Source organism: Macrobrachium nipponense, chromosome 13 (assembly GCF_015104395.2).
Source record: "Macrobrachium nipponense isolate FS-2020 chromosome 13, ASM1510439v2, whole genome shotgun sequence".
Classification (NCBI taxonomy): domain Eukaryota; kingdom Metazoa; phylum Arthropoda; class Malacostraca; order Decapoda; family Palaemonidae; genus Macrobrachium; species Macrobrachium nipponense.
In genome coordinates this window covers 74,558,051-74,577,800 of record NC_087206.1, presented here as the reverse complement: position 1 = coordinate 74,577,800, position 19,750 = coordinate 74,558,051, and positions in this window count along the sequence as shown.

Here is a 19,750-nt window from a genome sequence, read left to right as displayed (position 1 = left end):
GCATTTGGGAGAGTAGATATCAAAGGATGAAACAAGAGACTACTCCGTTATTTCGTAAGTTTTTATATGTATTCAAAGCCAGACATTTGTGGTGAGTAGATATCAAAAGATGAAACAAGAGACTCTACTTAGAGAGCAAATCAAAGCGCTATTTCGTAATTTTATATATATATATATATATATATATAGGTATATATATATATATATATATATATATATATATATAATAATATATATCTATATATTATATATATATTTATAGCCAAGCATATGGGAGAGTAGATATCAAAGGATGAAACACAGACCTTAGAGAGCAAAGCGCATTCCTAGTCAACTATTTCGCTCGATAAGCACACTCTTCTGGGGCGTTCAAGCGGATGCCCCCCCCCCCCCCCCCCCCCCCCCCCCCCCCCCCCCCAACCCTCCGCGAGAGGAGTGTTAAATGGCCCTTTTCATCCTTCCTCTAACTAAGCCGTCAAGAGTTTCATTAGAGACCGAATGAAAATTCTCGAGGGAAATCTGGAGCCTGGAAATCCAATCAGCACATCAAACTGAAGGTTTACTCGCTCCGGTTACAGGGCTAATTTCTTAATGAAATCGATTTCCGAGCGAGTTTAGAGATTAATTAGCCTCGATGAGAAGTTAACACTATGGTAGATCACATCACCGTGCATCTGATGTCTAGGTCACAGTCCCTTACGACGCTCCTGACCAGCTGTTGATAAGCTAATCACAGGGCTGGAAACTCTCAGTCTCTCTTAGAGTTCACATAGGCAGTATGTATGTTCCACCCCTTCTGTCTCATTTCCTAAATGATGTTTATCTCATTGAGAAGTTGTTTTTCATGTCTAATAGGAGTCACCTGGATGACCCCGCATTTATGCCATCTTAATAACTCACAATAACAGATCCGTGTAGTACAAGAAACAATATTAGTCATAAAACCTACCCTTCTGGACTTTTCACTGAGTCTCGTCGATATTGTAGTCTCATTCGGTTATTATGTCCCTTTCTGCTTTCTCATTAAAATCTTATGTTCTCATAAAGAGATAATGGACTGCACTTAGGCTCTGTGTAAATGCAAATGCAGCTGCCCCTTTCTTCATAAGGAAGGTGATCTAATGTTGACATGAAAACTAATGCATTTCAGATTCTCCTTTTAAGCTCCTGCCATTTTCCAGATGGCGTTCCATGAGGGCGGAAAAGATGGCAGGCCATTATTCCTTTAAGAACGCCAAGGAAAGGCAGATTACTGCAATATATAAGGGGAACACTCATGTACAGCTTCCATGGGAATTCGGAAGTTTAAGAGATCTTCCTGGAAAAATGGAAAAATTAACCTTTGGTGGCACATATCGTTTAATGGCTGCATTTCAGCGACATTGATGAAAGGGAGATTGCGGTTTTTTTCTTCCACGCTTTGTTGAGTTGTATAGTAAGGGGAAAATTTTTGGGGGTTATTTTCTCTCTCTCTCTCTCTCTCTCTCTCTCTCTCTCTCTCTCTCACACGAACACGCACACATACACGAGGTCCTTATAGTGGATTAAAGGTTTTACTTGTTAGCAAAATGTTTCTTTCATGATGATTTCATTGAATCACTGTTTTAGACATCTCCATTAACGAAAGTGCCATACTCATGCAGAATTCATGAATGACTTTAACTGCAAAATAATGCAAATATAATACAATGACGCGTATAATGGAACGAATTTATTTTGTAGATGAGAAAAAAAAAATAAAAGAAACTGTAATTGTACATTTGATTTGGAATTCAACGGCGCAACGATTGCAGATTCCATTAATTGAAGTAAGTTGCCACATACCACCAATGACATTTGTGGTCTTTTGTGTTAAATGTACAAAAAACTTGTAAAAACACTTACTAAAACAAAAAATTTCTGAAAAAACATTGTTAGATCAAAACATTTTTTCATTTATCTGGACCTAGTATTCACATTTCCCCACAGAGCGCGCATCCGTTTTATAAAGAATGCGTAGGAACCTATTTATAGGTAAAAAATAGATGAATTAATGTATGAATATATCTTTCTTTCTCCTTGAAGAACATTTTCCTTTGCAGTAACGTTTAACCATTGGGACTGAACTAGGAAGTGTTTCTCATTCAACGCTGCTTCGAGTGTCCGGGTCTGTAACTTTTTAAATCTTGAGACGGATAATGGATGGTAACTCGTCAAAAATCTCCCTGTAAAACAAAACATTCTAAAAAAGAAGAAAGTTACGACACCTATTCGCCCTACGCTTTTCAAAATCATCCTGTACAACATCTAAAAAAAAAAAGAAATAAATTTGCGACAACAATTCGACCAACGTTTATCAAGGTCAAATAGAACCAGATGTTGTTCTTCATTATCGGGTTTTTACACTTTTTAAAGACGAGTTCGTTGGCGGGTACAAATACTGGAGCTGCGGCCAAAGGAAGATAAACTTTATTTAAACGGAGAATCTGAGAGGATATAAATTTCCTGGAAGGTGTAAATTTGTGGAAGCTGAGTAGAAGAGCCGAAGAAGCAAAGACTAAGAGAAGGAGGTTCAATTCCTTTCGGACAGGATTAAACCGAGAGGGCATCCCTTCATTACCAAGAAAAAATAAAGACTAGATGGGGATCAAAGTCTCAGTTTTGCTCCTTCAGAAGATTTTGAACTCTGTAAGAAAATTAAGAAAAGTCATCCTAAAGCATAAACGTTTATGAACACGTGAAACCTCCCCCAGTTGGGGGGGGGGTTGAGTTTGCCCTTGAGACTATGATAACAAAATGATGAGCAGAGAAGGATATTAACCTAAATTATATAAACAAAGAGGTAATTACTTTGGAACAAACTCCCTTTTATCCAGGTATTCCTGAGGTGACTGTTATTTTATCCAGGTATTCCTGAGGTGAATGACCCTTTTATCCAAGGTATTCCTGAAGTGACTGTCCCTTTGATCCAAGGTATTCCTGAGGTGACTGTCCCTTTTATCATTGTTTCCTGAGGTGACTTCATTTTATCCAGGTATTTCTGAGGTGACTGTCCATTTTATCTAAGTATTCCTGAGTTAACTGTCCCTTTTATCGAGACATTTCTGTGTTGACTGTCCAAATTACCCCTCGCTAAACCTAAACACACACCCCCCCCCCCCCCCAACCTAAACATAAACCTTGATACAGAATTATTAATTACAAAAAAGAAATACAAATTAAATAATACATTTCTATGGTATCGAGTACATGAAATGAGGTATGATAAACTCGTAGAGCGTATTTACCACATATATTAAAAAGGGAAAGGGGAAGGGAGATGTGCGGGGGGGGGGGGGGGGGGGGGGGGGGGGGTGGGGGGGGGGGGGGGGGGGGGGGGGGGGGGGGGGGTATAAGGGGGAGAAGGTTAGGGGAAGGGAAAAGTGGGGGGTGGTTTTTCAATCTACCCTATTATCTAAGTTTTGGTCAAACGGTGGCCCAGTGCCGAATTTTGTCTAGATTTGTCAGTTTTCCCACCGAATGTAGGTATTCCATTTTGTAGGAACCGACGTGGCACAATGAATTTGGAGGAGGATTTGCAGTAAGAAATGCAACTTTAACACAATTCTTCACATTTCATTTTCTATTCTCATTTGTTGTTGCAGCAACATTAATAGTACAATATATTTTATTTCTCCATCAGACAGGATCTAGTAACGTTCTGGCGCAATGTGAAATTTGCTTTCTCACTGAAAGGGAGTCCCTCGTTTTTTACATTTTTATTTCTTTCAAGGAAACGCAAGAGGCTTTCAGAGCTTGATAAACTTCATCAGAATTCTACTGTGGAAAGTTACTCTAACGTCTTCTCCTCCCATGAGCGACCTCTCCTGCTATGGATGATGCCCACATTTCTTAGCCTCTGTTGTGTTTTGTTTGGCAAACATCTCCTGGAACTTAATCAGATCCCCGCCCGGCTGCACACATTCCAACGACACACACACACACACACACTTCGTGTTTCCTGAATCCTCCTTACAAACTAATTAGTGGCGCTTTCCAGAATTACTGACAAAATAACCCACTTTCACGTAACTAGCCAGTTTCGTTAAAAAGATTGGAGGAGAGTACATTCAGGATACGCTACATTTCTGCTGAATTTATCTACATCTTTTCAATTTATTTCCCAATAATTAAAATAAAAATTTATTTATTTATCTTTTCTATTTCTTTCACAGCAATTAAAAAGAATATATTACTCATACTATCAACTAAGAAAGGTAGATTTGCGATGGTAAGTAATATGTAATTATTCTCTTGATAAATTGCCCACATTATGCATACTTATGAGGTTTGAGTTGGAAAACTAGAATGTAGGACAAAGGCCAAGCACTGGGGACCTATGAGGTCATTCAGTGCTGAATGGAAATTGACAGTGATAGGTTTGAAAGGTACAACATGAGGAAAACCTCAAAGCAGTTGCACTATGAATCAAGTGTTAGGAGAGGGTTAAGGAAAGTAGATGGAAGAAAAGAGAATATGAAAGGAGGTACAGTAAAAGGAAGGAAAGTGGTTGCAGCTAGGGGTCGAAGGGCACGCTGCAAAGAACCTAATGTAATGCCTACGGTGCACCGCATGAGGTCCACTGAAGGCACTAAACCCCCACCCCCTACGGGATGCATACTTATGAATGGGAAACAGATGGTTGGCTGAAGAACAACATTCGTAATACGTCACGAATTTAGACGGAGGTTAAAACAGCAGATGACAACTGAAGGATGCATCCACACAGATCCTATAGGGAGTTTAATTTTTGGATCTACATTCATGATGAACATTAATCCCTTTTCCGTAACTTCATGAACGCATTGCATTATCTAATATCTCTTTATAAATCTAATATTCTTCAGATATAAGGTTTTCACCGTTTACTAGCAAATAACTTTTCGTACCCTAAGGAATAAAGCAAACCAATAGAAATTCCAATAAAAAAATATATAAAATAATGTGTCGAAGTTAGTTCGCCGCAATCGAGTTTTTTGTTCATCGTATAATCACGGCCGCCAAAATAGATATTTCTTATAGTGTGGGGGCCAATGTAACAGATTGGGATTCTCGTTGGTTTTGCATGTAAATTTTTTGCAACTATGATGAATGCATTCTTAGCTATATCAGGAAGTGGAAAAATAATGTTGCCATTTTTTATCTGTGCCTTTTTTGTACCCTTAGCACGTGCCAAAGCAGAAAGATCATTTTAACCCCATGCATGGTATTAATCACGTTTTGTTTCAGAGTGTGGGGTGCCAAAATATTACTTTTTGTTTCTGAAGTGTTTCTGACATAAATTCAATCTGAATTAACAGTGTCTTCATTACAGAATGCCTGTATACCTGTTTATGGTCACCAACTAACATCTTATTTAACTCTGCAGCCATGACCCATTCAGCACATAATACCGGAGGATCTAATTTTCTTCTCTCCAGGAAGATGCAATGATAATCCACATTCAGAAAACTTTTGCATGCATATATTCACCCCAGGGGAGGTCCTAATTTTGTGTGTGGCAGATTGAAGTACATGGGCCATTACATTGTAGGAGCGATCACACAAGATGGAGCCTAGTATCAAAAGAAACCACTGCCGGAAACTGACTTTTCAAGCTGTGTATTCATTGTCAAGAGCCTGAAAATGGTGACCTGGTGTCTGAACCATCAGAGGACCCCTACTCAAAGTTCCTTTGGTTTGTTGCATGAAAGAGGAAAATATGGAGATGCTGACTTTCTGCAGATCAGTGGACGATTACATGGGTACACTGCTCTGGTCCGAAAGACTTAAAAGCAAAATGGCACCGAAAATGTTATAGCTCTACCTGTCACAGTGGTCACCTTGAAAGAGTTAAGGCACGATACCAGAAGGCCTGCCAAGAAGGAGAGAGTCAGCAGCTCCAAAAGAGGCGAGGACGGCCTTCTTCTGCAGCTACAAGTGCACCAAAGTCTGATGAGTGTGCAACTGTTCACATTACACGCTCAGCAACATCTCCTTACAATGCAAAGCTGTGTTTCTTCTGCAAGGAGACAAGAAAGAGCTGCTTCATGAGATGTGTACGTTCAGTGCAGGAAAACAAATTGCAAAGGGCTGTTGATGAAAGCAAGAATCAAACTTGGAAGGTGCAGGTAAGTGCTGCCATCACTGAGGACGATGCTTGTGCTATTGATGTCAAGTACCATCTCTCTAGCTGGGTTAAGAAAATGTCCAATGTGGTGCAAACAGCAGCAGTGAAGAGAAAGTGCATGCCACAGCAAGAAGCTAATGTTAGGCAAAAGTAGTACTCAGACATTGAGTTTGTCAGCCTAGTTCACAACCTACTCCAGGTTGGAGAAGCTCTCACTATGACAGACCTTAAGTCTGCCTACTCTGATATGCTTGAATCCAATGGTGTACATATACAACCATCTACACGAGATATCAAGGAGAAGATCACCTCTACATTGAAGATGTCCACTTTATGAAATCAAAAAGACGGAATGTTCACAACAATTGTCCAGGATGCTACTGTGAAGATGTTGTGGAAGATGCTGTGGCAAAGCCTACAGAAAGTGACATTGAACAACTGTTTGAAAGTGCCTTTCTACTTCGAGCTGCCATTATTGATAAGAACAAGCACCCATGAATTCAAGGAGAACTGACCAATAAAGAAGCTGAACAACATGTGCCAACTGCACTCTATGCTTTCATCCGCTGGTTGGTTGCAGGACCAGCTGCAAAAATTGAAACTGACACAGTCCGTTCTGCCACCGTTAATCGTGAGGCTCTGACCAACAGTCAGAACATCATGTATTGCTTCAAGTCAAAGCGCCAAGTCACTTACAAGCCACAAAAAACCCGCCACCGTTTAGAATGGCCACAATTGCTCTCTGTTGGTATTGCAGTTCATCAGTCCACTAGAAGCAAGGAGCTTCTTGAATTCCTGCATGGGTTTGGCCTCTCTGTAGATTACACAAGGATCCTGAGGCTTAAACTCAACTTGCTAATGCAGTTTTTAGAGGCAATCCAGGAACAAGGAGCCTATTTGCCATCAAAAATATGCAAGGGGACATTCATTTTCTTTGCCATTGACAACAGTGACCTTCAATGAGGACACACCAGATGGGAATGTGGGCCCTACATGCGACGGCCACATGCATTGTATCAACGCAAAACACCTTCAACTGAGCTACAAAAACACAAGTAGGAAGTTGAGACTGAATGACCTAAAAGCCAGGGACCGCTCTCTGAAGGGCATGACTGACTCAGATTTCATCAGCTGCCGTCCACCTAATGCACAAGCATTAGTGGACGGCACCATCTTTGCTGGTACCATCTTTGCTGAAGGTACCATCTTTGCTGGATACCATCCTGGAGCCAATGTAGAAGCAATTGAACCCTATTAAGCACAAGACTCTGCATGGCTAATTTCAAGGGCAATCATGCGCACAACTGAGGCCAGACACATTGAAGTCATGGATGTCATTACTTCAAATGATCAAAATGATGCTCAAGCTATGGATATCAGTCCACTAGATCAGGGCTCTCCAAACTATGGCCGCGGGCCACGTACGGCCCGCCACATAATTTCATCTGGCCCCGGCAAAACAAATCCCTGTGTGGTGCCTTGAAAAAATAATTATCGCACGACCGGCATCAGAATGTGAATGGACTTGGAAATTGGCATTTTTTGCAGATATGACAGGTCATATGAATCAATGAATCTGAAGCTGCAAGGCAAAACAAATTTGATCAGTGACTACTTTCGTTCATGCAAGGCATTCAGAACAAAACTTGCGCTACTTGAAGGCCAGGTGAAAGTTACGAATTTTCCTCATTTTCCATGTTGTGAAAAATTTCATATAGAAAGTAAAGTTGAATTCCCTTCTTCATTTGCAAACGAAATAATTTCAGAGTTGAAAAAAACAGTTTCAGGAGCGATTTGCTGACCATGATGCCAAAGTAAATGAAATCAGGCTCATTCATAATCCATTTGACTGCAATGCTGAAAATCTTCCAACTCAATTTCAAATGGAAATTATTAATCTCCAGGCAGATGCAAGATTGAAGGATAAGTATAGAGAAGGAAATCTGATTGCGTTTTTATAAATGTCTGCAGCCAGACCAGTTTCCAAATTTGATAAACTTTGCTTGTAGTTTTGTGTCCATTTTTGGTTCAACATACTTGTGTGAACAAACATTTTCCAAAATGAAGTAGTATGTGCAAATCTAACTATCGAGCAAATTTGTCCGATGATCATTTGAAATCAATTCTTACAATTGGCTCATATAATCTGGAACCTGATTTTTGAAGTCAAAAACGTCAGTATCATTCGTCACACTAATTTGGTTGCATAAAACTAAAGGCAGGAATCTATTTAGTTTACCCTGATTTTTTCCAACAAGATATGCTTTATTTTTCCATGTTTACACTGTAATATTTGAGGAAATTAAATTACTGACACTGATTTTTTTCCCCTTTGGCCCGCATGAAATGTTGGAAATATATAATGTGGCCCTTACATTGAAAAGTTTGGAGACCCCTGCACTAGATCAACAGGCTCCAGAATATGTTCAAACCATGGATATCAACCAACCTGTAGTTCCTTCTGTAGTTCCTTCTGGTGGATATGGTGATCTCAGATGGAAGCTTTTCACCAAGAAACAATTGGAAGCTGAAAAATTACCTCTGACACGAGGAGCAGTACATGAAGCTATTGCCTGAGCACATTACCAGGCCATGGTGTTGCATCATGCGATACTCCTCACCCTCAGCTACCACCAGCAACAGCGTATGGGTGGAAGGAAAGATGGGGATAAGCTCATAGCAGTTACAATCAATGGAGCCTCCAGCTCCAGCACAGTCACACACCTCATTAAATGTGGGTGCAAGAAGACCAGCTGCGCATCACACTGCTCCTGTCGGTCACAAGGTCTTAACTGCTCTGAGATGTGTTTGTGTGGTGCTGATGAGGAGGCGCCGTGCAGTAATGTCAGCCAAGCGACTCTTAGGGATTGAAGATGAAGAAGAAGATGATCCTTCACTCTAACTGTGAACACAACCACTATCATGCATTAGTTGACGAGAACCAGGATGAAAAAAAACAAATAAGACATTTTTGATCTATAAAATGATCATTATGTTTCCAATTTATAGTTAAATTTTGAAAGGATTGCTTTTCTTAATTATTATATTTATTTTAGCAATAAATGGTGTCTTTGCTTTGTACACAGAATGTAGTTTGTGATGATATAATAAATTTTATTGAGCATGATGGGGGTGGGTTGTATTTGAATATGTAAGAAAACTATACAGAAATCACTGTAAAAAAAAAAGGCAATATCATTTTTTTCTTTTTTTTTTTGAGTTACGACTTTCCAAAACACAGTGCAACCAGTGGCCAAAAATTAACATTTGAACCAACGGGAAAACACTGGCCCCCCACACTATTATGGTGGTCTCGCTATAAGGCTGTATGAGCCGTGGCCCACGAAAACTTCACCCAGGGCCCGGTGGTGGCATGTCCAATATCGTTGCTAAAAGCAGATTATGGCTAAACTTTACCTTCAATAAGATTAAAACCACGAGTCTAGAGAGCTGCTATTTGGTATGTCTGATGATTGGATGGTGGCTGATCAACATATCAACTTGCAGCCTTCTAGCCTCAGTAGTTTTAGGATCTGAGGGCGGCCAGAAAAAGTGTGGACGGACAGACAAAGCCGCCACAACAGTTTTCTATCTAAAAAATAATAATAAAAAAAAAGAAAATAATAATAAAAACTAAAAAGCCTGAAAAAATGGAGGCCAAAAAAAATTCGGTCTCTTGCAAGTTGATTCAGGCGAATCGTCGTAGACCGGCGGCAGTCTCTTCCTTGACTTGGACAATAAAAATTTTAATGCAGAGGAGAAGGACTGTCTCTGTCACTGCTTCGACGCGCCTCCACATCGCCCCTCTGAGCCTCTGCAGTCCTTCTGCTGAGAACGGACAGAATTTCTAAGAAAATGAGGGGGTGACATGAAAATATAAAACTTTTATACTCACTAGCAACAAGAAAGAAACAGCAGGCGAACATCTTGCGTTTACGAGCAATAAGTAACGTGAGCTTTTGTGAAATCTTAAGTTTTTATACGAGTTACACTTTCTGTTGAATTTCGTTTTCAAAAACATTATTCACGGGCATGTAATCTCTCTCTCTCTCTCTCTCTCTCTCTCTCTCATCTATATATATATATATATATATATATATATATATATATATATATATATATATATATATATATATATATATATATATATATATATATATATATATATATATATATATATATACATATAAATATATATATATATATATATATATATATATTATATATATATATATATATATATATATATATATATACAAGTGAATGCTTGTGTGTGTTGCATGTAAGGTTGCTTTACCTTGCTTATTACTAAATAAGCAAGAGAAACTTACCGTTTCCATAAACGCTGACGTATTTAAACTTACGACGTGCTATGGTACGCCAAAGAAAATTTCAAGACGAAGAATGATAAAATAAACATTTAACTATACCCCATTCAGCGTTGGGGTTTGTTTATTAAATTTGAGCTTGTTAACGCAAATTATGGTCGGAACATTGTAGAAGGAGTACAAACTCCTTTGAAAACAGGACCTCAGTGAAATCGACTGTATTTTTCAGAGAATTGCTGTGGTGACTGTCCCTTTTATCTAGGTGTTACTGCAGCTACTGAAAAGCGTTTTATTATGTTTCATTGGTCCCAAGTACATGACATGAGGTATGATAAAAACCGTAGAGTTTACTTACCTCGGCCATGTCAAAGGGAAGGGGGAAAGGGCAGGGGGCATGGGTAGGGGTTTGAATCCTACCCAGTTATCTAAGTTGGGTCAAGTGATGGCCACATGCCAAATATTGTCTAGATAGGTAAAGCAACCTTACATGTACACACACAAGCATTCACACACACACACACACACACACACACACACATATATATATATATATATTATATATATATATATATATATATATATATATATATATATATATATATATAGATAGAGAGAGAGAGAGAGAGAGAGAGAGAGAGAGAGAGAGAGAGAGAGAGAGAGATTACATGCCCGTGAATAATGTTTTTGAAAACGAAATTCAACAGAAAGTGTACCTCGTATAAAACTTAAGATTTTCACAAAAGCTCACGTTACTTATTGCTCGCAAGATGTTCGCCTGCTGTTTCTTTCTTGTTGCTAGTGAGTATAAAAGTTTTATATTTTCATGTCACCTCCATTTTCTTGGACATTCTGTCCGTTCTCAGCATAAGACTGCTATTCTGCTCGCAATTGGTACTATTCCTCCATCGTGTTAAAAAGAAAAATGATTGAAAGTAGAAAGAGCGCACTTTTATTGTTCTGTTGCATTGGATTAGATTTGGCATCCTTCCAGTGATTTTACGGAAATATTCAAATAGATCAACCGTTGAATAGTAAATAAAAAGAATGTGTTTATTCCCCGCTGACAGCTGACAGAACGGCTACGGACTTTTTACTCTGTTAAAAGACAGGTGCTCATTTTTCAGTAACTAGAATTCCTCCATTTAAAGCGTGCAACGTTCAAAGCTTTGGATTGACAATCATTTATGGATTTTCAAGGATTGGCTGGTTAATTAAATACTGATATAGCCAGAAATATATTTCATACATAGACGAACATGCCTTTCACACGCAACATAAATTCGTTTATTATAATATGACGTGTCGCCTGACTTATGTCAGACGTCTTTCAAAGTCTGGCTATTGGCAAATTTTACGTGAAAATTCACAGACCCTCAGTGGGTGTTCAATATATATGAATTTAGGAACTTCGAACTTGAAATAATATGGACACATTCAAAAATGATTTTCTTTTATGGCACTGCGTCAATTGACTGGGCACGAGAAGTTTTAGGAGGTATCAATACCCGGAAAGAACAATACACTATATTGCGTATACATATACAAAATGGATGCAATAAGATATTCATGATCATGAAAATTATTCATTATCTCGATGTTTTATTTATTTATATTTTTTACGTTTTCGTTATCTAATTACCTGATTTACTTTAAACGAACCTCCCACTCCTTGTGATTTCAGAATTGTAGCATAAACTTCCATGGATGTGGATTTCTAGGCAGAGATTGAAGTTGGTTGCCATGTAATATCTGTGGCTTACAGGAGAAGAATTAACAGATTTTTTTGTCATGCGGCTTCGTTGATCATAAGTACCGTATCGCTTACTCGGGGAGTAAGCCTACAAACTACTTTGCTGTTGTTGTTGTTGTTGTTGTGGGTGTAGGAAAGCCTAGAGTTAGAGATACAGCAAGTTTAGGACAGGATATTTATGATTTATTAGAATGAAAATGTAAAATAAATAATGTGCATGTTAAACAGTACAGAACAATTTTTATTTTTTTTAATAAAATATAGCGTAATTATAATAATTTACGTTGGTGAAACAACGTCTTATTTGACCATAGATTTTTTACCAGGTGTCCGAGAAGCCTGGAGGTCGGATCAAGCCTTATTGTAGCAACGCTTCGTTGATTATAAGTTGCTTATTACAAAGAACAACGGTCATTATTTAAGTGTACTATACAATGATGGAATAACTTGGACCTACTTGTTGCTGGTGATGGCAGCCATCTGTGGGCTAGTAAGGATTCCTTTTGATCGTACTTGGTTGAAACTATTTAATTACTGGCTTTATCCTCAATGAAACACACCCCTAGGAACACACTTTATGTATATATATATTATATATATAATATATATATATATATATATATATATATATATTTGAGCAACAAATTTCCCTTAATATCTAATTCGCTATACCTCAGAATTGATAATATTTTCATAATATGAAATTAGATATTTAAAGGACATTTGCAGCTCGAATAATTTTATTATGAATCACGGTTATGTGAAATTAATTATATATATATATATATATATGTATATATTATATTCTATATATATATATATAATAGTATATATATGTGTGTGTGTGTGTGTGTGTGTGTGTGTGTGTGTACTTGCGTTCGTATACGCATCAGTGTACGTCGTACTAACAGCCTATCAAACAAAAGTGGATCTGGTTTAACCTGAAGAGATCTCGAGGTCGAGTGCCAATAAGAAACTGGGCAGCAGTTGAATATCGGATATTTAGCTTTTATTTTTTCGTTTGGCTTTTTTAAAATCTTTATTCCAGGCAAAGGTTGAGAGAGAGAGAGAGAGAGAGAGAGAGAGAGAGAGAGAGAGAGAGAGAGAGAGAAAACGTATTGACCGACGACTCACTTGCGGAGTTGAATGACAAAAGACGCAAGGAGGGCGTATTGAATAGAGCTCCTCTTTCCTAAACTGGAACTTTGTTTGACCGAAGATTAAATGATCTGTTCCATGGTTTTTTTTCTCTGATTGAAGATTATAATGATTTGTTCCATGATATTTTTTTTTGTTTTCTCTGATTGAAGAGTATCATGATCTGTTTCCATATCTGTCATCTCTCCGATCGAAGATGATCCTTGTCGAATATCCTCTCTTGATCGAAGATTATCATGATCCTGTTCCGTAATATATTTCTCTTGACTGAATGAATATTCATCATGAACTGTTGCATGATATTGTTCTCTGATCGAAGATTAATGATCTGTTCCATGATATCTTTCTCTGATCGAAGATTATCATGATCTGTTCGTTAATATATTTCTCTGACTGAATATTATCATTGAAACTGTTCCATGCTATTGTTCTCTGATTGAAGATTATCATGATCTGTTCCGTGATATTTTTCTCTGATTGAAGATTATCATGATCTGTTCCGTGATTTTTCTCTGATTGAAGATTATCATGATCTGTTCCATATCTTTCTCTGCTTGATCGAAGATTATAATGATCTGTTCCATGATATTTTTCTTTGATCGAAGATTATCACGATCTGTTCCGTAATATATTTCTCTGACTGAATATTATAATGATCTGTTCATGATATTTTTCTATGAAGAATTAATTTAATCGCAGCTTGTATTACCCAGTTAATTATATTTGATATAATTATTTATATGGTACCGTTGTCTGGTTCAAAATCATTTTCTAGAAACATCAACGAAACAGATATATAAAACAAAGCATGACCTAAAAATCGGTGGAGAGAGAGAGAGAGGAGAGAGAGAGAGAGAGAGAGAGAGAGAGAGAGACAGAGAGAGAGAGAGAGAGGAAGGTTGTGACCGGGTAGATTTATGTCATGTATCAAAATCAAAATATTTCTGGTTCTTTCATGCTAGACTATATTTATGTATACACACACACACACACACAAATATATAAATATATAGAAATATATAATAATAACATAAATATATATATATATATAGAGAGATATATTATAATATATATATATAATATATATATATAATATATATATACAATGTTACGCAAATATAAAAAAAAAAAAGTTAAGTGCAATGCTGAGCTGAGCAGTATTGGTCTGCACTGAGTTACAGGAAGATTCAGTTGGCATTTGTTGCTTAATATATATATATATATAGTATATATATATATATATATATATATATATATATATATATAATATATATATATATATATATATATATTATTAAGCAACAAATGCCAACTGAATCTTCCTGTAACTCAGTGCAGACCAATACTGCTCAGCTCAGCATTGCACTCAAAACTTTTTTTTATTTTTTTTTATATGGCGTAACATTGTATTGCATCGTTCATGCAATGCACAGCGAACTGCTTATTTTCATTGCATCCAGTACAATTGGCATTGGAGATTCAATTATAAAAAAAAAAGGATGTTGTAACGGCTGGAAAAGAATATTCAAGCGCCTGTGATTAGAGAGAGGAACCTGAGTTGCGTTACCAAGAATATTCAGTTCGTTTGTTTTTTTCTAACTTAATTGTCAATGCGGATTAGAATACGGGATTTGAGGAGCATTTCTTAAATCGGAGGTAATATTCAATACCACAATGTTTTTACTTTGCCTTCAAAAGAAGACGAAAACTGTATTAGATTCACATCAACCGTGGATTTGATGTCTTGCCAGTCCCTTACTATCTTGATTGGCTGTTGATAAGCCAATCACGGGGTTGGAAACTTTCAGTTTCTCTCGAGAGTTCACATAGGCAGGATCCGTGTTCCACCTCTCCTGAGGGATACTTTTTGAAAGACTATCCCTCAGGAGAGGTGGAACATAGATCTTACCCATGTGAAATCTCGAGAGAAACTGAGTTTCCAGCCCTGTGATTGGCTTATCAACAGCCAATCAGGAGCATCGTTAGGGACTGGCCTAGACATCAATTCACGGTTGATGTGAATCTTCTGTAGTTTTCGGGTTTTGTTTGAATGATAATGTAAAATTATGATAAGAATAGGATCTGCTGAGTGTGATCACAGAGAGAAGATTGAACGGTATTTAAATTTTTCATTGTACTTCACGAACGATCTGTCCTATTATTATTATCATTATTATTTCAATAGATGACATCAATTCACAAGGAAGAAGCTCCAAGGTCATTAACTTGGAATTCAAGTTTCCAAAGAAAGTTGGTTTTCAACTCCACCGCACACCCATCACTGCACCAGTAACTGATCAGGATACAGAGCCAGTGATTTTTCATCAGCCTGGGTGGGGGAGGCGCGAACGCTTGCTATCTGAGTGGCAGGCCACGACGCTAGCCACCATACAGCGGGCCAGCATGGGAACTGGAGATTAGTGGAAGAAGTCACATTTTAAATTGATATCAATTCGTCTCCTCAGGTTAAACTTTCTTTTACATCTTTTTGCAAGAAATGAATGATGTCAAAGAAAGAATAAATCATAATTATCCTATCCTAAAGTTTCTCTACCTTTAACTGAATGCGATACACCTTTTTGAGACTTTTATGCTCTTCCATAGACCTTTCCTACCCTCCAACAAAAACAAGAAAAAACAACAACAAAGTAATTTGTGAGTAAGCGAAAACTCTGACCCGTTTTCTTGGTGTTTACAGCTCTGGTTTTTTCGGGAATTCATTGGAAAAGGGACAAAAGATTCGAATAAAGGAACCGCGGGAGGAGGAAACAATAACTACAAATTACTTTCCAACAAATAGAAGGAGTTTCTGTTTAATCAGTTTGTTTTTGTTTGTTTGTATGGCGTTTTTACGTGCATGGAACCAGTGGTTATTCAGCAACGGGACCAGCGGCTTTACGTGACTTCCGAACCGCGTCAAGATTGAACTTCTATCACTAGAAATACACATCTCTAACTCCTCAGTGAATCCCCGAGAATCGACCTCGCGACCACCGAGGTGGTGATCAAGAACCATGCAGATCACGCCACTGAGGCGCTCCTGGTTAATCAGAGCCATTACCTCATACCTGCAGTATTTCAGTGGACAGCGAAAGCGAAGCTTAGGTCACCGGGGGCCTAGAAAGAGATGCAGCTGGAATGACTGGAAGTACATCACCAATCAGCCAGTAGAACTTCCTTCAGGTTGGCAAGATGGGCGTCCTCAAATGCCAGATCCAGTACCTTCGCCGGAAGACGGTACAACCAATAATAAAAAATAAAACAAAAAATAAAAAAAATAAAAGTAAATAAAGTTACGGTACAGGTTTGATATATATAGGTACTCTCTTGCTTTACATTTTATATATTATGGTTTGTGCCTTAGGCGGGTACTAAGTATTGTAAAAAAATAAAATTGAATGGAATATATTAACTGACTAATTGATAGTAGCCAAGAGAAGGGTCAGTGTCTTTAAAAGGGTTTGAGATCGTTTGTCAGGGGTGAAATTGAAAAAAAAAAAAATATTGAGGTACAATTAGGTTGAATGCTCTTACCGATGGCGAGAGAAAATTCTGCTTAATACATTTCAGTTTAAGGAAAGTAAATATTACAAACGGCAGTGTAATGAGAAGGAGGAAAGTTTCTTACCGTAAATTGTGACCGGGAATGATGCACGGGCGCTGTGGAAACTGGAAAATAAGAAAGAGAGGCTGCAATTCCTATAGAGATGGGGAAAAAGGGAAGGAAATGGAAAATGAACGAATAACATTCAGCTGTTTTTACATGGTATACTGATGAGCCAATGAATTATTATGCCTCATTGTCATCTTTTTTAAAGTGAACGCTAACCATTTATTGCCTGTTTTAGGGTCTTTTTTTATGACTAGGACCCATACATTTGGCCAACCTGGCACTTTCTCCAACCTAAATTGAATCGCAGTCAGTGGTCTAAGTAAGGACATTTGTTCATAATAAAAAGTACTTTGTCGATATGCCACAATAGATACAATGAATATCTAATTACCCATGAAGCTTTAATTAGCATGTATAAGATATGCAAATAGTGTGATACTATATATTGGTTTGGTGTTGATCCTATTAACTCGCAACGCACACACACACACACACTCATAATCACACAGACTTGCTAGAAAAAAAACTTACTGTTGATAATCATTCTCGAATTGGCCCACTGAAAATCAAATTACCCCCACCACCCCCCCTCTTCCCACATTGGAACCGCTGATGTAACCAATTATAAGTATGGCATTTCCTCACAAACTTGGCCTTATAACCAAGAACAAAAATATGCAGATTCTATATTTCAGAGAAATCTGATCCATATAATTGCTGTATTTATTTTCATAGGGTAACTTACCTTGGCATTAGAACTAATTCTATAGAGCGTTCATACTGACGTCCTTTGGCAGTGACTGTAGTAGATTCACATCAACTGAGCATTTGATGTCTAGGCCAGTCCCTTACAACGCTCCTGATTGGCTGTTGATAAGCCTGTCACAGGGCTGGAAACTTTCAGTGTCTCCCGAGAAAGTTCACATGGGTAGGAGTATGTTCCACCTCTCCTGAGGGATACGTCTTTCAAAAGTATCCCTCAGAGAGGTGGAACATACATCCTATCTCATGTGAACTCTCTCGAGAGACTGAGAAGTTTCCAGCCCTGTGACTGGCTATCAAAACAGCCCAATCAGGAGCGTCGTAAGGGACTGGGTTTCCTAGACATCAAATGCACGGTTGATGTGAATCTACTATCGACGTTGCTTTTTCTAGTCAAGAGATCTCCCACTGTCTTTTAGACCATAAGTTCTCTCATGTCCGTATCTTCGCGAGAGTTAATAAAAGTCACTTTTTTCATTACAATATTCGCTTGCTGGCGATTTGGGCTTACACTTACATGTGTTCTATTTACTTTTATCTATTTTTATTAGTTACTCAGTAATTTATATTTTCAGTATTTCTTGAAATAGAAAAGAATTATGAATGTTTTTCCTCTAAAGACAAAATTTCTTATTGTCTGGTATTCTGCTATTATCTGGTATTTTCTGCTATTTTATGGTATTTTCAGCATCACATACCATCGCCGCTCCTATGCAATCTATAAGCCTCCAAAGCTCCTGAAGGATTATTTCCGAAATCCTTATTCAAAAAAGTTTATTAATCCATAGATGAAGTTTACAAATTAATTTCAAGTAATTAACGATATATTTCATATTGGAGTCATCGAACTGCATCTGCCTGACTGATTCCGAACAAATTACGTATATACCAGGTAGGATTGTACGCGTATAACAAGGGATGTGTGGTGATTATAATTATTATTTCTTATATCTTTTTTACCGTACTCTTCGTGATTCTGAAATATCGGCTTTTAAACCTCATATCGAAGTTAGGAAACGTATTAATATTTATCAAACTCAATCGAAAATGTGATATTGACGAGATATCCAGTATACATATAAACTATTTTTACTTCGAGCTACAAATGTCCTTTTGATATCTAATTCCCTCTACCTCGAATTAATTATATTTTTCATATATGTAAACCGAAGGGGAATTTTTTTAGTTCGAACCACCGCCCAGACCTTACCTTACCTTACAGACATTCAGTTCGTTCGGGTTGCCCCAGGTCCCTCAGTGTGAGGCACCTCTAATGTCTACCAGAGAGTTGCTAGTACATCTTCCGGTATATTTTGCATCGTTCCAATCTTGGATGATCTGGATGCAGTTTAGATATTTGTCGAGCTTATTCTTAAACACATCTACGCTCACTCCTGATATATTCCTCGATGAGCTGGCAACGCATTGAATAGACGCTGCATTATCGATGCTGGTGCGTAGTGGATTAATGTCCTGTGTGCTTTCCTTATTTTTCCTGGTATAGTTTTGGGCACTATTAATCTACCTCTGCTTGCTCTTTCTGATAAACTTTTAGTTCCATGATGTTTTCTGCTATTCCTTCTATCTGTTTCCATGCCTGAATTATCATGTAGCGTTCTCTTCTCCTTTCTAGACTATATAATTTTAAGGATTGTAGTCTTTCCCAGTAGTCAAGGTCCTTAACTTCTTCTATTCTAGCTGTAAAGGACCTTTGTACACACTCTATTTGTGCAATATCCTTTTGATAGTGTGGGTACCATATCATATTGCAATATTCAAGTGGACTACGAACATATGTTTTATAAAGCATAATCATGTGTTCGAGGGCAGAGAAGAAATCAGGACTTCAGTGAAGTTATCGATTTGCTAACTTGTCCGCTGGGCGGTGGCTCGAACCCACGAAAGGACGAAAGTTTTTATCAACAAAAATTCCCCTTCGGTTTACATATATGAAAATATATCAATTCCGAGGTAGAGCGAATTAGATATTAAAGGACATTTGTAGCTCGAAT